We start from the raw sequence: 16547 nt of genomic DNA on the forward strand, positions 1-16547 counted from the left end.
CCATGGTCTTGCAAACACAGCTAGTTAACGAAATCGGCCGATAATTGGATGGATCGGTATGATCACGTCCAGGTTTAGGTATGGGTACTACTATGGCGTCACGCCATGATGGAGGAAAGTTACCCGATGTCCAAATATCATCAAATATATTTAGGAGAGTCTCTAGGCAGGATTCTGGTAAGTGCTTCAGGAGTTGATAATGTATGTTGTCAGCTCCTGTAGCAATGTCATGAGCTTGATCAAGAGCAGTATGGAGTTCATGAATAGAAAAAGTTTCATTATAATCTTCCCCATTATCAGAATTGAAATTAATACTTTTCTTTTCTTGTTGTTTTTGATATTGCTGGAATTTTGGTACATAATTTAAAGAGGAAGAGTGTTTAGCAACTGTTTCATCTAGTTTATTAGCAATATCTGATTTATCAGTAAGTACTTGATCTCCATGTTTAAGATGATGGACAGTAGATTTAGTACCTTTACCTTTGATTTTCTGGACCATGTTCCATACCTTGGACATGGGTGTCCGAGAATTTATTTTGGATACATAATTTTGCCAAGATTGGCGTTTGTTCTGTTTAAAAGTACGCCGTGCTTTAGCATTTAAAATCTTAAATTTGTTTAAATTATGAACCATGGGATGGCAACGGAAATAATGTTCTGCCTTTTCCTTGCCTTCCTAGCTTGTTTGCACTCATCGTTGAACCATGGTTTTCTTATGTGTGGAACTGCAGAGGAATTTGGTATACACTCATCAGCTATGGACTTCAGTTCATCAGAAAAACATTTAATAGCATCTGGAACTTCAATAAAAAGTTCAGGTTTAAGTTTCTCCGCACACAGTGTTTCATATAAAGCCCACTTAGCCTTTTTAAAATTCCGCCTTGATGATGGAGGAACATCAGATGGAGTTACAGATTTTAGTATAGTAGGAAAATGGTCACTTCCACAGAGGTCATCGTGGACTGACCATTCGAATTCATTTAGTAGTTCCGAATTTGTCAGTGCCAAGTCCAAAGCAGAATATGTCCCTGTACCAGGGTGTAAATATGTGTTGGAACCATCATTATAAATGCATATATCATTGTCAGAACAAAAGTCCTCCAATAATTTACCTTTAGTGTTTGCATTTACACCACCCCAGAGTGGGTTGTGTCCATTTAAATCTCCCATTATAATACAGGGCTTCGGGAGTTGGTCATACAGAGCTTGAAGATCAGTTTTGGCAAACGTTGAAGATGGCGAAATATAAAGAGAGCATAGCGTAAACGCTACATGTAAAGTAATTCTCACTGCCACAGCCTGCATATTAGTATTAAGTGGAACAGGGCTTTGAAAAACGTTTTGTCTGACTAGAATGGATGATCCGCCAGTGGCCCTATCACTCGGAGGTGAAAAACAATGATATGCATTAAAATGACGAAGGTCAAATGTTTTGAATATGTCTCTTGGAGACATAACGCTGAAGGTGTAAAATCTTGGACTAATAGCTGTAATTCATGTAAATTAGTCCTCAGTCCTCTGCAATTCCACTGTACAATATTATTGGAATAAACTATCTTTTGGGGGGATTTATTGGGGATCTACCCCGCACTCTTTTGGAGGGCGACAAGCTATGTCCATGTCTCCAAGAGACCCATATTTGTTGAACAATTGAATTCTATTTAGTGACCCTTTTTCGGAGCTCTGCCACTTTGTTGTTTTGAAGCATCAGACTTTGGCTTAGATAAACTTTTAACAGTTTGCTGACTGTCAGCTGTCGATTTAGACTTCGAGAGTGAGATGGTTTGTGATCAGAAAACGACTTTGAGGTACTAGGAAGTGATTCCTCAGTCTGAGATGATATAGCAGGGTACAAAAGCTGTGGAGAATCGCAATTTACCCAAGTCAAGGTAGTTTGGCAGCCTGTGGATGATTATGTTCTTTTTGAGCTTGACTCAGATGATATTTTTGCTACTGTAGCATAACTTTCTGGAAAATCAGATCTCTTTACCATTTTTTTGCCTCAGAAAAGGAGATATTTTGAGTAAATTTTATTCTGTTTATCTCCATGTGCTCTTTCCAAATTGGACACTCTTTAGAAAATGACGAATGATCGCCTGAGCAGTTGGTGCATTTTTTTAAATCACTGTCACAATCTTCTGTTGTGTGTGTTTTCTCACCACAGTGAGCACACACAACAGACAATGTGCAAGTATCTACACCGTGTCCATATTTCTGACACTTAAAACACTAAGCGGGTTGGGGGTGTAAGTGTCAACACTAATATTACAATATCCTGCTCTTACTGATTTTGGAATACTTGGAGAAGAGAAGTGGAAGAGATATGTGTTAGTAGGTTTTGTTTCTGAGTTTATCCGAGTTGTGAATCTTTTAACAAAAGTCACCCCTTGATCTTTCATTTCTGATACGATGTCAAACTCAGTCATATCTGCAAACAATTGATCTCGGTCTCTAACAATGCCTTTGCTCGTGTTCAGAGTCTTGTGTGGAGTAACTGAAACCTGGACTCCAAAAGAGCTCAGTTAAGAACAGGTTGGTTGATTGCTGTTTCCTGCTACATTCTACAAGTAGGGAACCTGAACGCAGTCGTCTGATATTTCGTACCTCACCTGCGATGCCATGGATACCTTTAGATACCGAAAATGGGTTTAATTTGAAAGGTGATTTGTCAAGAGTCTCGATCACTAAAAATCGTGGCCAGTATTCAACGGACGGAATAGACGGTTGTAGTTCATCATCATCATTGTCAAGTTGACGCTTGTTCCTTTTAATGGGGGTTGTGTAGGCCATAGTTACTTTAATGTGGTTCATCATCTGAGCTCCCCACCCATCACAAGGACAATGCTAAAAACAAGTGGGCCTCCGACTTGCGGCTCCAAGGATACTCAGATGATATACTCTAGCAGAAGAATTATGAATAATTGATCTACCAGATTGGCCCATGAGCCACCGCCTTCGGGCATAAGACTCTAGGCAAAATTCATATTATCATATTTCACAATCCAAAAAGTTAGAGATCAATAGTAGTGCCAAGAAAATTCGAACAATTCAAAATAATATTTGTGCAATGACACATACACAGTCCATGCACAGGGCTTGGCATAACCAGCCAATTGGTCGAACCGGGCCCATTCGACCACCCGTCTAGGCGAACTCAGGGCCAAAGTGGTATATTGAGCAACAGGAACACGGTTACAGGTCCCTCAACCACCAGGATCCCCTCCTCCGCCGACACAGAGCCGCAACCCACGGCAAACGGGTTGGTGGACCAAATATCCCCCCGGGTCCACAACGGGGGTGTCGGCGAGCTCTTGGCGTTACCTAGAACCCACCACGAGGACGTGGCTCGCGACGGTTGCCTGGACCGTGAAGGCATATATGATAGATTCCTTCTTTCAATAACAGCACAGTTGCAGCGTTTTATAAGGTATATCCACACACACACACACACACACACGCGCGCGCGCGCGCGCACACACACACACACGCACGCACGCACACGCACGCACACACACACATACGTATTTAAAGTACGACTTCAAAAATTCACTTAGTGCGTACCTAAATGGGACAGCGAGTACAGTATTACAAATAGTCTACAGTTCTCCACCTTATGTTTAGGGGCACCTGATATGCCTTAGAGTCTATCCGTTATTCTGATGACGCCATGAGACACTTAGTCGAATACGAATACATCTGCTCTGTCCAAGGCGATCACAATGATAGAGAGCCGCACTTACGGACGTCTGTATCCTCCTGCACTAAATCTGTATCTTCGTCTGTATCGGCGTCCGGCAACAAGGGCAGTAGTCATGAGGACCAGCAAACACAACATCAGCAACGACCTCATGATGAAGATGATCAGACCCTCAATCCCGCGGCAATTTATAGCCCCATAACCCCACGCAGGTGCCAGTGACGTCATCATCCAATCCACGGTTGATTTTTAATTTAAAGGAATCTTTTTGCTTTGGTTTTCGGAAAGCTGTAGTTCAAATACACATGGCAGTACTTACACCTTGTGTTACAAATACAATGACATATACATTGGATAGATATATGTTCCTTTGACCAGAAGCGTTAAAGCCTGATATCGATTCAATGACATCGGGCAAAGCATCTGCTTGAAGTTCTACTTGTGTGGGACATTGTGTTGTCTGTTGACAAAATAGTATCTATCTGTCTATCCAAAGAGTATCCACCCTTTTCAGTTGTTTGTCAGTACACAAAATATACGTGTTGGGTGGCTATGAGAGGATGTGGGGAGACCAAAAGTAACGCAACTGCTGATAAATATATCCATGTGGGCCTAACATCAACAATATTGTGTATTCGCCACTTTCAGTGTATCCATCTACTGTACATTTGCACTGTAAAGCGACTCCCACAGATGACAGGGCCAAACAAACCTAATGACTCTAATACCTTTGGGCATGATAAAATGACGGGCTTCAGTCTATTATCTATCATCAAATTCTGTTTTAAACGTTTGTTGTTCAGGGCATGCAGAGACATGGGCGAATAAAATAAATAAATAAATAAATCTCAATAAATACCAGTCATTCTGTAGCTTATGATCTGACCAATCAACCTGAAGCATCTCCGAAGGTTTGTAATTTGTGTTCAGATGTCATTTATTGTCACGTATGATTAGAACTATCGATGGTTGTGACCTCTCTTGGTCGAATGGCAAAATATAGATAACTAGTCTTTCCATATGAAAATGTACATTCAATCATACACATGGAACTTGATTAAGCACCCCATGTTTTGGAACATTGAGCAAAGTGTCAGAACTTTCATTCTTCTGACAGGAAAGTAATGCCTGTTTGTCTGATAAAAATTGAATAATTGACTAAAGAAAGACAACAAGATGTAGTCAACAAGTTAATTTATAATTTCATTTCATGGTTCATGAAAATGAGGCACCAGAAATTGATCACGAATGTCACCACGGTCAACCTAAAGTAATGGGAGACGCTACCCCTCCACCAAGGGGAACAGTAGGATGAAAGTTAATTGGCACATTAGCAGTAAGTACAATTCCAGTCTCTTAGACGACCATTCTTAATAGGAGGCAGGAGTCTGCTTTCGTCTGACCATTGGATCCATCTCCTGATCCAAAGATTCCAGCGCCGACGACCACAACAGTGCTGACGTTCAGATGTCAGAACTGGACGTCTGACGAGCCTTCTGGAGATAAAGCCAAGAGTGTTGAGAGGGTTTCACGTAGCCCTGGTTGTGAAAATCTAAGACCCTATGCATTAATGGGTTAATGTAAGTTATATAATGTTTTAATACCACGACACGTAGCCCATACCAAGCCATGGTTCTGGTACGTGCTGTAGGTCTCTGTGGGACCGGCAATGAATAAATATATAATTGTAAACACAAGAATGTGTTTTCGGTGTTGGAATGGTGTGTTCTTTGTTCATTGCTGAGATCTTGCTGTGGCGAAATGGGCGCTTGATATGGCATGAAATGATTTAGACATGCCGGCAATACTTCACACACATTTGATGTAATGTGATCATTATTCATCGATTACTAGATTACTAGACGATAAATCGAAATATGAGTGAAAGGGAATATATAAAATGACGTGTGGGGGTTGTATAGCGATTGATGTGCAGTATATATGTCTGCATGTTCAAGAGCTTCATGAACAGAAAACATTTCATTATAATCTTCCCCAGCAGAGGACTTTGGGATACATTATATCCACAAATTCAAGTACGGAGGATATTAATAGGAATGCTAATGTATATTGGTATGGAATTCTGTGGCAATTTTAATGTTTTCATTCTTCTGTATGGGCCGAAATATGGGTATTACATTACATGTTTATGCACGTGCCTTCTCCAATATAGATTTAATCAGATTTCCTATTTCACAATATATTAAATGTGGGTTAAGGTTACAACATATCCCTTTATATCGACTATCAAAGATTTGCTAAAATATTTTGCAGTATGATGAGAATGAGAATATTATTCAGCTAAAGTTAAAAACGTGACGTCTGTTGCATTGAATCACACAATACAGAAGTAGTGGGCATTATACTGAACATGTATGTTTAACATACTTCTATCATCCACGTCACCATAAGCAATGAAGAAGAGTGGACTGCAGCGTCATTTTGCTGGAGTGACAGTGCATTATGCTCTATTACCTCCCAAACTTCATTCATTCGCTGTGGACCCCGTTTCCCAAGTCCTTGTCAGAAGTGGTCGATTGATTTCAAGAGGTGCACGTCAGAACTGTAGAGGTATACGGCTGAAATGTCAGGCCACGCCCATTTAGCTGTAGTATGGGGTGTAGAGTTGTCGTGTTGAAATGTCATGCCAGGCCCACTTAACTGTAGTATGGGGTGTAGAGATGTGTTGAAATATCAGGCCAGGCCCATTTAACTGTAGTATGGGGTGTAGAGATGTGTTGAAATATCAGGCCAGGCCCACTTAACTGTAGTATGGGTGTAGAGTTGTGTTGAAATATCAGGCCAGGCCCACTTAACTGTAGTATGGGGTGTAGAGTTGTCGTGTTGAAATGTCAAATGAAAGAATATGCTATTCCCAGGATTCAAACATAGGTTCTTTCGGCCACAACGCCTAATTATATACGTAGACGCGTCTCTAATTTGACTTTTTTCATTTCCGAATCTTTGACATATTACATCACACAGTACTGTATAGTTATGCCAGATATTATAAGTGAGGATGTTGGATTTGGACTTTAAAGGTCAGGGTTATAACGACAATTTTAGAAGGGAGCGTTGGGAAGGATGAGGCTGGGGGTTCGCCAAGATTGTCACTGTTTCTCAAAATGGAGACGGCTAATTTTGCACCAAAGACGACGTCAAATGTCATCAGACACTCCTCTAACTTTCCACGAACCTCCTCCGACTTATCATCTCCGAATCTTTGGCATATTCATCATATGCTTCTAACAGCACATCGTAGTTGGCCATTACACGTTCAGTGGTGTCAGCTTGCTTTCACAGTCCACGGCTGACCAAAGAATGTGGAACATTCATATTTTCCATGATCGTTTTGAAAAAACCATCACGTCTTGGAGATCAATGTGGTGACCATGTGTATGATGTCCAGTGTGTCCCGAAGAAGATTATATGTTTATGGAATCTAGGCATGCAAGATTAAATGCAAGACCTTAGCAATGAGTGTACACGGCTCGTGGCTCAATACCCATGATAACTGAAGCTACTCCATTTTTTTCACAATGTCATATTTCCTGCCACACAACTGTCCTCGTAGAATCCAACAATTTCTTCATGCCCTTCAAATTTCGTATAAATCCATCTGACGCAGACTACATGTTGCTCTTTATCAGACACATTGATCAGCACAATCGTCTGTCATTATTGAAAAAATAACACTTTCTTGAACAGGTTGCATCACTTCTATGACTCGCATGAGGGTTCAAGAGTTTATTCCCCTTGATATCTGTTTTGCAAATGAAACAAACGACACTATGTGAGCATTCATCATAATGAAACCGCTTTCATTTCTGGAACCACCCAGCCTGCCATGTTCTCTTGTGAGTACCAGTCTTACGTGCAGGAAATACTTTCTATGGTTGATGTGGTTGTTCTGGAATGTTTGTTTCCTTTCCACAATGTGCTTTGCACTTTGAAAGAATCACTAACATTAAAATCAGGTGGTATATAAATGATCATGCATGCATTGATTCATTCCTTTCCTTGCTATGCAGTGGAAAGCTTCTTAACACCTCGTTGGAAATAGTGAAACATGCTTTTCGTTCTTTTTTCCCCAACATGTTGTCATCTAATTTACCACTGCCTTTATCTTGTACTTGTAACCAAATGAACAAAGGTATAACATGATTTGGCTAGAGTGAGTGAGTGAGTGAGTTTAGCTTTTCGCGGCATTTAGAGTAGGCCAAATGTATCAAATGATGTTTTCGACTGAATATCGTTAGGCAGATCTAATCGCATCTGTAATCAGCATGAGTTAATTATCTCTTTTTTCTCTTGTAAAACATAAAAGTCTGAAACATGTTGTTCCCCCAAAGATTTTTTACCAGTGACACCAAACCATGATGTCGCCGCACAGGTGGACAGATACGAATTGCTGCTACTACAAATGGGATAAGGTGTAACTGATTGCTGTTGATGAGAACAAAAACACCGAAGACCTGCAGAATAACGCAACATAACTTTACCGATAACTTTACCGATAACTTTACCGATAACTTTACTTTAGAGCTTTACCTATGCTGTGCAGAAAAAAAATATGCTTTTATTTTGACTGTGACAGGTACCGTGATTTTGAACAGATACGTTACCGGGGAACCTAGAATTAATCAAAACTCAAATTCTTCACAGCCGTAACATACACACATGCCGCACCTTCACCTCATTTAGTTCATGCAGCCTGGACATTACTGATTATAGTTTACACCTGTCTAAAACGAACCAAGAAAAGATTTTGCCGAACAAATACGTCACCAACAGGTAAGTTACTCCTTATCTATATTTGTACAAATTTTCATTTTTTGTTGAAATCACGTATAAAACGCGTGTTATATGAACAGTCGGTGTGAGTTCTGCCATACCTATCAGCTAAAATAGAGATCACAGGAAGATTTTATCAGCATATTTGTTGGATGAAATTGATGAAAATACTTAATTAACAACGTATGATGGTCATTACGGTTCCTACCTGGCTTACTGAGTGCTCTTTGATTTGCAGTTTAGCATGTGTGGCGGCCACAAAATGTTCATGTCCCGTGCTGGGATGCAAACGACGGGTCTTCTGATCCGAAGTCCACATGCCTTGTCCACAGGATGAAAGAGGATAATCACGTTAGCAAGATGATGCAAGCTGAGTTACACATGGATGTTTGCAGATGAAATAGAAATTATAAAAAAAATTATCAGTCTGCTATAGTAACGTATCTGATTTTCAAAGTTACGCATCATTTATTAAGGTCGTATATCTGAATCACTATTTCCTGTGCATCAGTGCGAAAAGAAAATGGTATATCTTTGAGGAAATTAACATTACCAGCATGTCCAAAGCAACATCCAAATGTTTTATCAATATATCCCCTGCTCAACTTTGCGATTGTTAGACAAAATATGTCATCTGCAATGGTAACACAACAAACCCAAACGAGGTTCTCATCATTGGAGATAAATGAGAATCTTCCATCTCCTAGAAGTATCACTGAATACTCACAGTTCTATAAATCCAAGGCAGATACCATATGTAAAGTCATTCATTACTGTAGCGCATGATCACTAGAGTTACACCGGAAAACTTCTGGAAGCTAATGAATTGGATTTAGAAGGGTTGGATTCCTTAATTGTCAGTCCACCAACGAAAGGACAGAAGCAGTTCAAATGGCCTGATAAACTGAGATTTTGGTTCCAGTTAAGTGGAACCCGATCCTGGTGACTCCAGATGGTTCAACTGGTTTTACAGGTGCAGGATAAGTTCACATCGTACTTTACGTGCAAAGTAACTAACATGAAGCTAGTGCCGTAGTTTTAAGGTAAACATATAGATACATTGTTAATCCCAAGATTGCTGCTGTATAATTTATCGTGATTTGTTATACACCGAGACTGAAACCATGACTGTTTTCGGAACAGATACGATACTGCACATTTGTTCTGAGCACACATAATGATTGGTTTGTGACAATAATAACTAGTATTTGTTCAGTTACTTGATAACACAATTTAGTTTTTCTGTGGTTGATTTTCTATGATAGAACAAAACTAGTAACATACACATCACACTGTAAGCTGAATTTCTTCGGCGAAAATATTCTTAAGTCCCCAATTTGCAGGAAAAATAGACTGTTATGGTGAGTGAAGAAACATTGACTGTTATGTGGAGTGAAGGACCATTGACTGTTATGTGGAGTGAAGAAACATTGACTGTTATGGTGAGTGAAGAAACATTGACTGTTATGTGGAGTGAAGGACCATTGACTGTTATGTGGAGTGAAGGACCATTGACTGTTATGTGGAGTGAAGAACATGATCGGACACGTGTTCAACGTCAACCGACAACACTGCAAGAATTGGCCGCGGCGTTGCAAGAGGAATGGGACAAATTGCCCCAAATCGTTAATCAACAGTTGTTTTGGATCATGCCACGACGAATTGGTGGAGCAATTACTCATTACTGACACAAAACACACAAACGTCAATTTCCACTTTTGAGAGTGTATCTCTTTGCTCGTGAACTGGGCCCGTCAGATTAGACGCCCACATGAACTGTCTATGTTGACGTGCAGTTTTGTATTGTTTCTGAATATCCCCTACTTTTTTATATATTATGATATAATATGTGTGTGTGTGTATATATATATTCTTCATAACTGTTCTGAGTCTGACAATAATCTGCAATATTACTCTTCATATTGCCTCTAAAAGCTTTTGCTTGCATACACAAAGAAAACATGAGGCAGACTGACACATTTATACTGCTGACAGCCTTTTATCTTGGAAGTGGCAATGTCAAAAATCAGTATTAAGGTCAGTCTAGTTTGCAGTTATATTGACGGAAAATAGCAGTAACAATCATTCACCATTTCACACTAACACATCAAAGTCTGACGGTGAGATTTAATCACGTTCAACATGAATCATGATGATACACATTACGTTTATTTAATCCGTATTTTTTGTCCATCAGGTCAGTGTTATGAAATTTTGACATATGTCTTATCTTCCAGCCATGGATAAGGTTTTAATATTTAGCACCACATCGGCAATATTGCAGCCACATCGTGACGAAAACATTTTAATTAGATCAATATTTAAATCAATCAATTGAGAACGTAAAAACCTGTCATCAAAGAATAGTAACGTCTTCCAGGCGTGGTTTTCCTTGATGTACCATAACATATAATACACAGAACATTATCAATGTTGGATTTATTAGATGGGAAGGTTTGTTTACTTATACAACAAACATTGATCAGTATATCTCATTACACTCACAACAGATGTATAATTTATTCAGATACAGGTTGCAGTTACATTTCGCGCTGAATACGAACCTTCACGCTGTTAAGCGCATGCTTGTTCGTGAATATAACAATAACAATACTAGGGTGTCCAGTGTCAGAACATTAAGATGCCTGTAGAAGTGCGTTTAATTATTTCCAAAAAAGTTTATTTTGTTTGACTGTTACGGCTAAACATTTGTCATGACAAAAGGTGTAAGAAATCCCCCGTGAACCAGCAAAACAGAACAAAGACAAATCTATAACATTCAAATATTGTATTATTAAGCAAAGAGAGCAAGTTATACAAAGTCACAAGTCAGTTTCACAATTTTAAATACAATACAAATGATACAAAATCAAAGGCAGTAAGTCACAAAATATATAGCAAACTCACCAAAGTCTTGATATGATAATGAGAAACAGTTACGCAGAGCGTAACACAGCGAGCGGTCAGGCAGCAGTTACGTTGACGGATATTGATGATGTATACTCCAGTGAATGTGTCCGTGTCCGTCGACAACACGGCAGCTAGCATTTATTCGAGCACATACGACCATCGCCACTAACGTGGACTGCTCTAGAATAGTCTCACGGAACCCAACAAATAGAAAGAAAAGGGCAGATAACTCCAAAGTACTGCCTTAGAGGCGTGCCGCTTCAATAATTTTCTGTACGAAATGTGACCCTTTATCACTAACACTAAAACCTGTACTATTGTGACCCAGTTACAACTACAGCAATAATAAATGATAACAACTCAAATCAAGGAAAATACACTCTCAAAACATGATGAATTTCTTCTTCTTTTATCATTTTTTTCTTTCTTTCAGTCCAAACTTGCATTTGTGCCGTAAGGGAATAGACAAGTTGCAGAAGTATTTTTCTGTTGTTGTCTTGTATTGTAATTTTCATTTTCTCCAAATTGCCTTTTGCCATTTTGACATTCTGACGCGCAACTCCTGAAACCAATCAAACACTTCTGACAAGAGCTTGGAAAAGGAGGCCCTAAGCAAATGAATCATGCTGGGGACGTAATAGTACACAATGCACTGTCTCTCCAGCAAAATGATGCTGCAATCTACTTTTCTTCGTTTTTCTACGGTGGCGTGGATGATAGAAGTAAGTTAAACTTACATCTTCATTATAATGCCCACTACTTCCATATTGTATTGTGTGATTCAAAGCAACAGATGTCACGTTTTCCCTTTCGCTGAATATTCTCATTCTCATCATACTGCAACATATTTTAGCATATAAAGGGATAGGTTGTAACCTTAACCCACATTTAATGTGAAATACGTATGGGAAATCCAATGAAATCTATATTGGGTAGGCACGTGCACAAACATGCCCATCACAGCAGCTCCGGATTTATCGCAAAGTTGACATTTCCCGAGAATTCCATACCAATGTACTTTAGTATTCCTGTCACTATCTTTCGTGCTTGAATTTCAGCATAATCTGCATGCCATGCACAAAGTAGATGTGAAAGGAACTTAATTAAGATACCATTATGATACCTATGACGATGATGTATGAGTGATGCACATTCAGGTGAAAAGAAAAACAAAGCTTCAGTTTGAGAGGATTTATACAATCTTCATGAAAGTTAAAAAACTGCTACCCACTCATATCATGAAACGTTGTATCTTATCCTGACTGTGAAGATGCTATCCGTTTCATCCACACACGTTAACAGAGCGAGAAGACTTTCACTTGGGCAGAGATGACAGACAGTCGGGCTGCATGCAGATGACATGCCATTCAAGGTCAGTTTGGTTACTGTGACTCGGTGCTGTCCAGGATCGATCAGGGCCTGTGTCCAAGAGGGCCTTCCAGCATTTATACATATCGCCCCCTCTTTGTGACGGGTACTTAAAAAAGCATTTCTCTCCTTTTGTTGAAGATTGCATTGTAGCATGGACGTGAATGAAGCTGAGTAAATTGTTCAGTGGTTCAACTACTTTCATTATTTGTAGATTTTAAGTTCTTTAAGCATGGCCACTTCCAGTAGCATGGCAGGTCCTTTGCCAATCCGGCGAGGTGTGAGGTATGATATTTTTAGGTCCCTATTTTAACTATGTAAGTTCATTAGAATATATTTAGAACTTCCTTCTTCGAATAGAAAAAGAAAATGAAAATGGTTTGTATTTTTCCATACTCAATTCGTCTCCAAAGTACCATCGCCAAAATGGCACAATATGCAGGTGAGTGAACTAGGTTAAACATAAGACGTAGGTGGTGGGAGAGCAACCTCTTAAAGTTTGAAATCGACTCTTTTCATTTGAAAGTTTTCATGGCATAAAACCGATCTTGATTTTAGATGCAGCTATGTGTATTAACAAATTGAAACCTAAACATTTTATGGGCATTCTTGATTCCATGAAAAGACTCTGGCGAACTAAACATCACAGTTAGTGAATGTATACTAAACTCCTCTGCTGGGGAAGATGATAATGAAATGTTTTCTGTTCATGAACTTCATGAAGCTCTTGAACATGCAGACATACATACTGCACATCAATCGCTGTACAACCCAACAAGCCATTTTATGCATTCCCTTTCACTCAAATCTTTATTTATAATCAAAGTTCTTCTAGTAATCGATGAATAATAATCACTTTACATCAAAATTTATGTGAAGTATTGCCGGTATGTCTAAATCATTTCAAAACGTTTTTATCGATCGTGAAAACAGCAATCGAACTCATGTCATATCATGAACATGCGAGCATTTAGCCATATGTAGACCTCAGCAAGGATGTAAAGAACACACCATTCCAACACCGAAAACACATTCTTGTGTCTACAGTTATATATTTATTCATTACTGGTCCCACAGAGACCTACAGCATGTGCCAGAACCATGACTTGCTATGGGTTTCTTGTAGTGGTATCAAAACATTATATAACTTACATTAACCCATCATTGCATAGGGTCATAGATTTTCAACAAATATTGTGAGCTTTTCATGTTCACTCATCTGCATATTGTCCCATTTTGGGGACGCACTTGTGAAGTGTAAGAAAGTATGGAAAATACACTTACTTGTGAAATGACACTTTATTCCTTTCATTGCTTGCCAAAAGAAACCCGCTCACAAAGACGGAATCCATGTCGCCCAAGACCCTTGGCCTCATCTCCCAATTGTCGTCAGACGTCCAATTCTGACATCTGAACGTGCGCTCGGTCTACAGCGCTGTTGTGCTCGTCGGCGCTGGAATCTTTGGATCAGGAGATGGATCCAATGGTCAGACGAAAGCAGAATCCTGCCTCATGATAAGAATGGTCGTCTAACAGACTGGCATTGTACTTACTGCTTATGTGCCAAGGAACTTTCATCCTACTGTTCCCCTTGGTGGAGGCGTAGCGTCTCCCATTACTTTAAGTTGACCGTGGTGACATTCGTGATCAATTTCTGATGCCTCATTTTCATAAACCGTCCAATGAAATTATAAATTAACTTGTTGACTACATCTTGTTGTCTTTCTTTAGTCAATTATTTAATTTCCATCAGATAGTCAGGCTTTACTGTCCTCCATGAAGAATGAAAGTTCTGACACTGTGCTCAATGTTCCAAAACATGGGGTGCTTAATTAAGTTCCATGTTTATGATTGAATGTACATTTTCATATGGAAAGACTAAACATCCTTATTTTGCCATTCGACCAAAACGATCACAACAATAGATAGTTCTAGACAATAAATGACGTTTGTACACAAATTACAAACATTCGGAGATGCTTCAGATTGGTTGGTCAGATCATAAGCTACAGACTGACTAGTTCCTCTTGGGATATATTTGCCCATGTTTCTGCATGCCCTGAACACATCTTGATAAACAAATGTTTAATCACAATTTGATGATAGGTGATAGACTGAATCCCGTCATTTTACCATACCCAAAGATATTAGACTCATTAGGTTTGTTTGACCCTGCCATCTGTCGGAGTTATTGCACAGTGCAAATGTACAACAGATGGGTACACTGAAAGTGGCGAATACACAATATTGTTGATGTTAGGCCCACATCACCATTTATCAGCCGTTTCGTGTCAATTGTTCTACCCACACCCTCTCATAGCCATCGTACAGGTATATTTTGTGTACTGTCAAACAACAGAAAAGGATGGTTACTATTTGGATAGAAGAACGCCGTTAACTTTGTCAAGAGACAACACAATGTCCCTCACGTGTAGAACTTCAAGCAGATGCTTTGCCCCATGTCACTGAATCGATATCAGGCCTTGGCGCTTGTGGTCAAAAGAACATATACCTATCCAATGTATATGTATTTGTATGATTGTTTTTGTAACACAACATGTAAGTATTGCCACGTGTATTTGAACTACAGCTTTCTCAAAACGTCACAGCCAATGATGTAACATTCCTCAAGGTCGACCCAATCGACTTCAACGCCATCTCCAACACCTCCCCAGCCTGTCTCGCCACCGTCGAATGCGCCTTGACAGGACAGGACTGCGCTACCGTTGGAGTTGGGACAAATATGAACTAATTTTAAAAGTTCAAACTTTTTACAATAATACAGGTATGTGTGTAAATTTGAAGAAAACTAAGGTTGTTGTATTTAGACAGGGGGTCCACTTAGGTCTTATGAGAAATGATACTACAAGGGAGATCCTATTGAAGTAGCTTCATCCTATCGTTATATAGGCGCAAACAGTACTAGCATCACAGGCAAATAAGGCAATACTAGCGATTATGGTTTCCAGAGGAAAGTTGGTAATATTTCCTGTTCAGACCTCTTTAAGATATTCGATTCAATGGTTACTTCTATTTTATGTTATGGTTCAGAAGTCTGGGGATTATCTTATTGTAAAACTATCGAATCTGTTCATGTTGCCTTCTGCAAATATTTTTTTAAAGTCAACAAATCTACTTCATCAAATATAGTTTTAGAAGAATGTGGTAGGTATCCACTACAAAGGGTGTACGCAACAAAGTTTATTAAGTACAGGTGTTTCTTATTGCAGCCAAACAAAGATACATTACCATATCAGTCCTACATGATGCTTAAGGCACTTGTGTGTGGGAGAATTACATGGGTTAGTAAGGTTGATCATTTACTATTTCACTTTGGTTTTGGTTACGCCTGGTTAAGCCACAGTGTTGGAGATTCAAAGGCTTTCATATCTATGTTCAAACAGCGGTTATGTGATAATGTACAGCAGGCATGGTACTCCTCTCTGGAGTCTACACCTACATGTTGTCTCTACAAATCGTACAAATCTTTGTTGGATGTTGAAAAGTACTTATGTTGTGATTTACCTCTTCTTGTAAGAAGTTCTATTTCCAGATTTAGATGTTCAAACTTTAAAATTGCCATAGAAACGGTAAGGTATACTAATACTGATAGACATCTAAGGCTGAGTAGCTACTGCAAAAAGTATAATGTACATGCCATTGAGGATGAATATCATATTTTGTTGGAATGTGCCGCACTATATGCAGATATTAGAAAGAAATACCCTAGTAATACTCTAAAGAAATCACACAACCTTATGTCTGTTGTTAACATTTT

Source organism: Haliotis asinina, chromosome 12 (assembly GCF_037392515.1).
Source record: "Haliotis asinina isolate JCU_RB_2024 chromosome 12, JCU_Hal_asi_v2, whole genome shotgun sequence".
Classification (NCBI taxonomy): Eukaryota; Metazoa; Mollusca; class Gastropoda; order Lepetellida; family Haliotidae; genus Haliotis; species Haliotis asinina.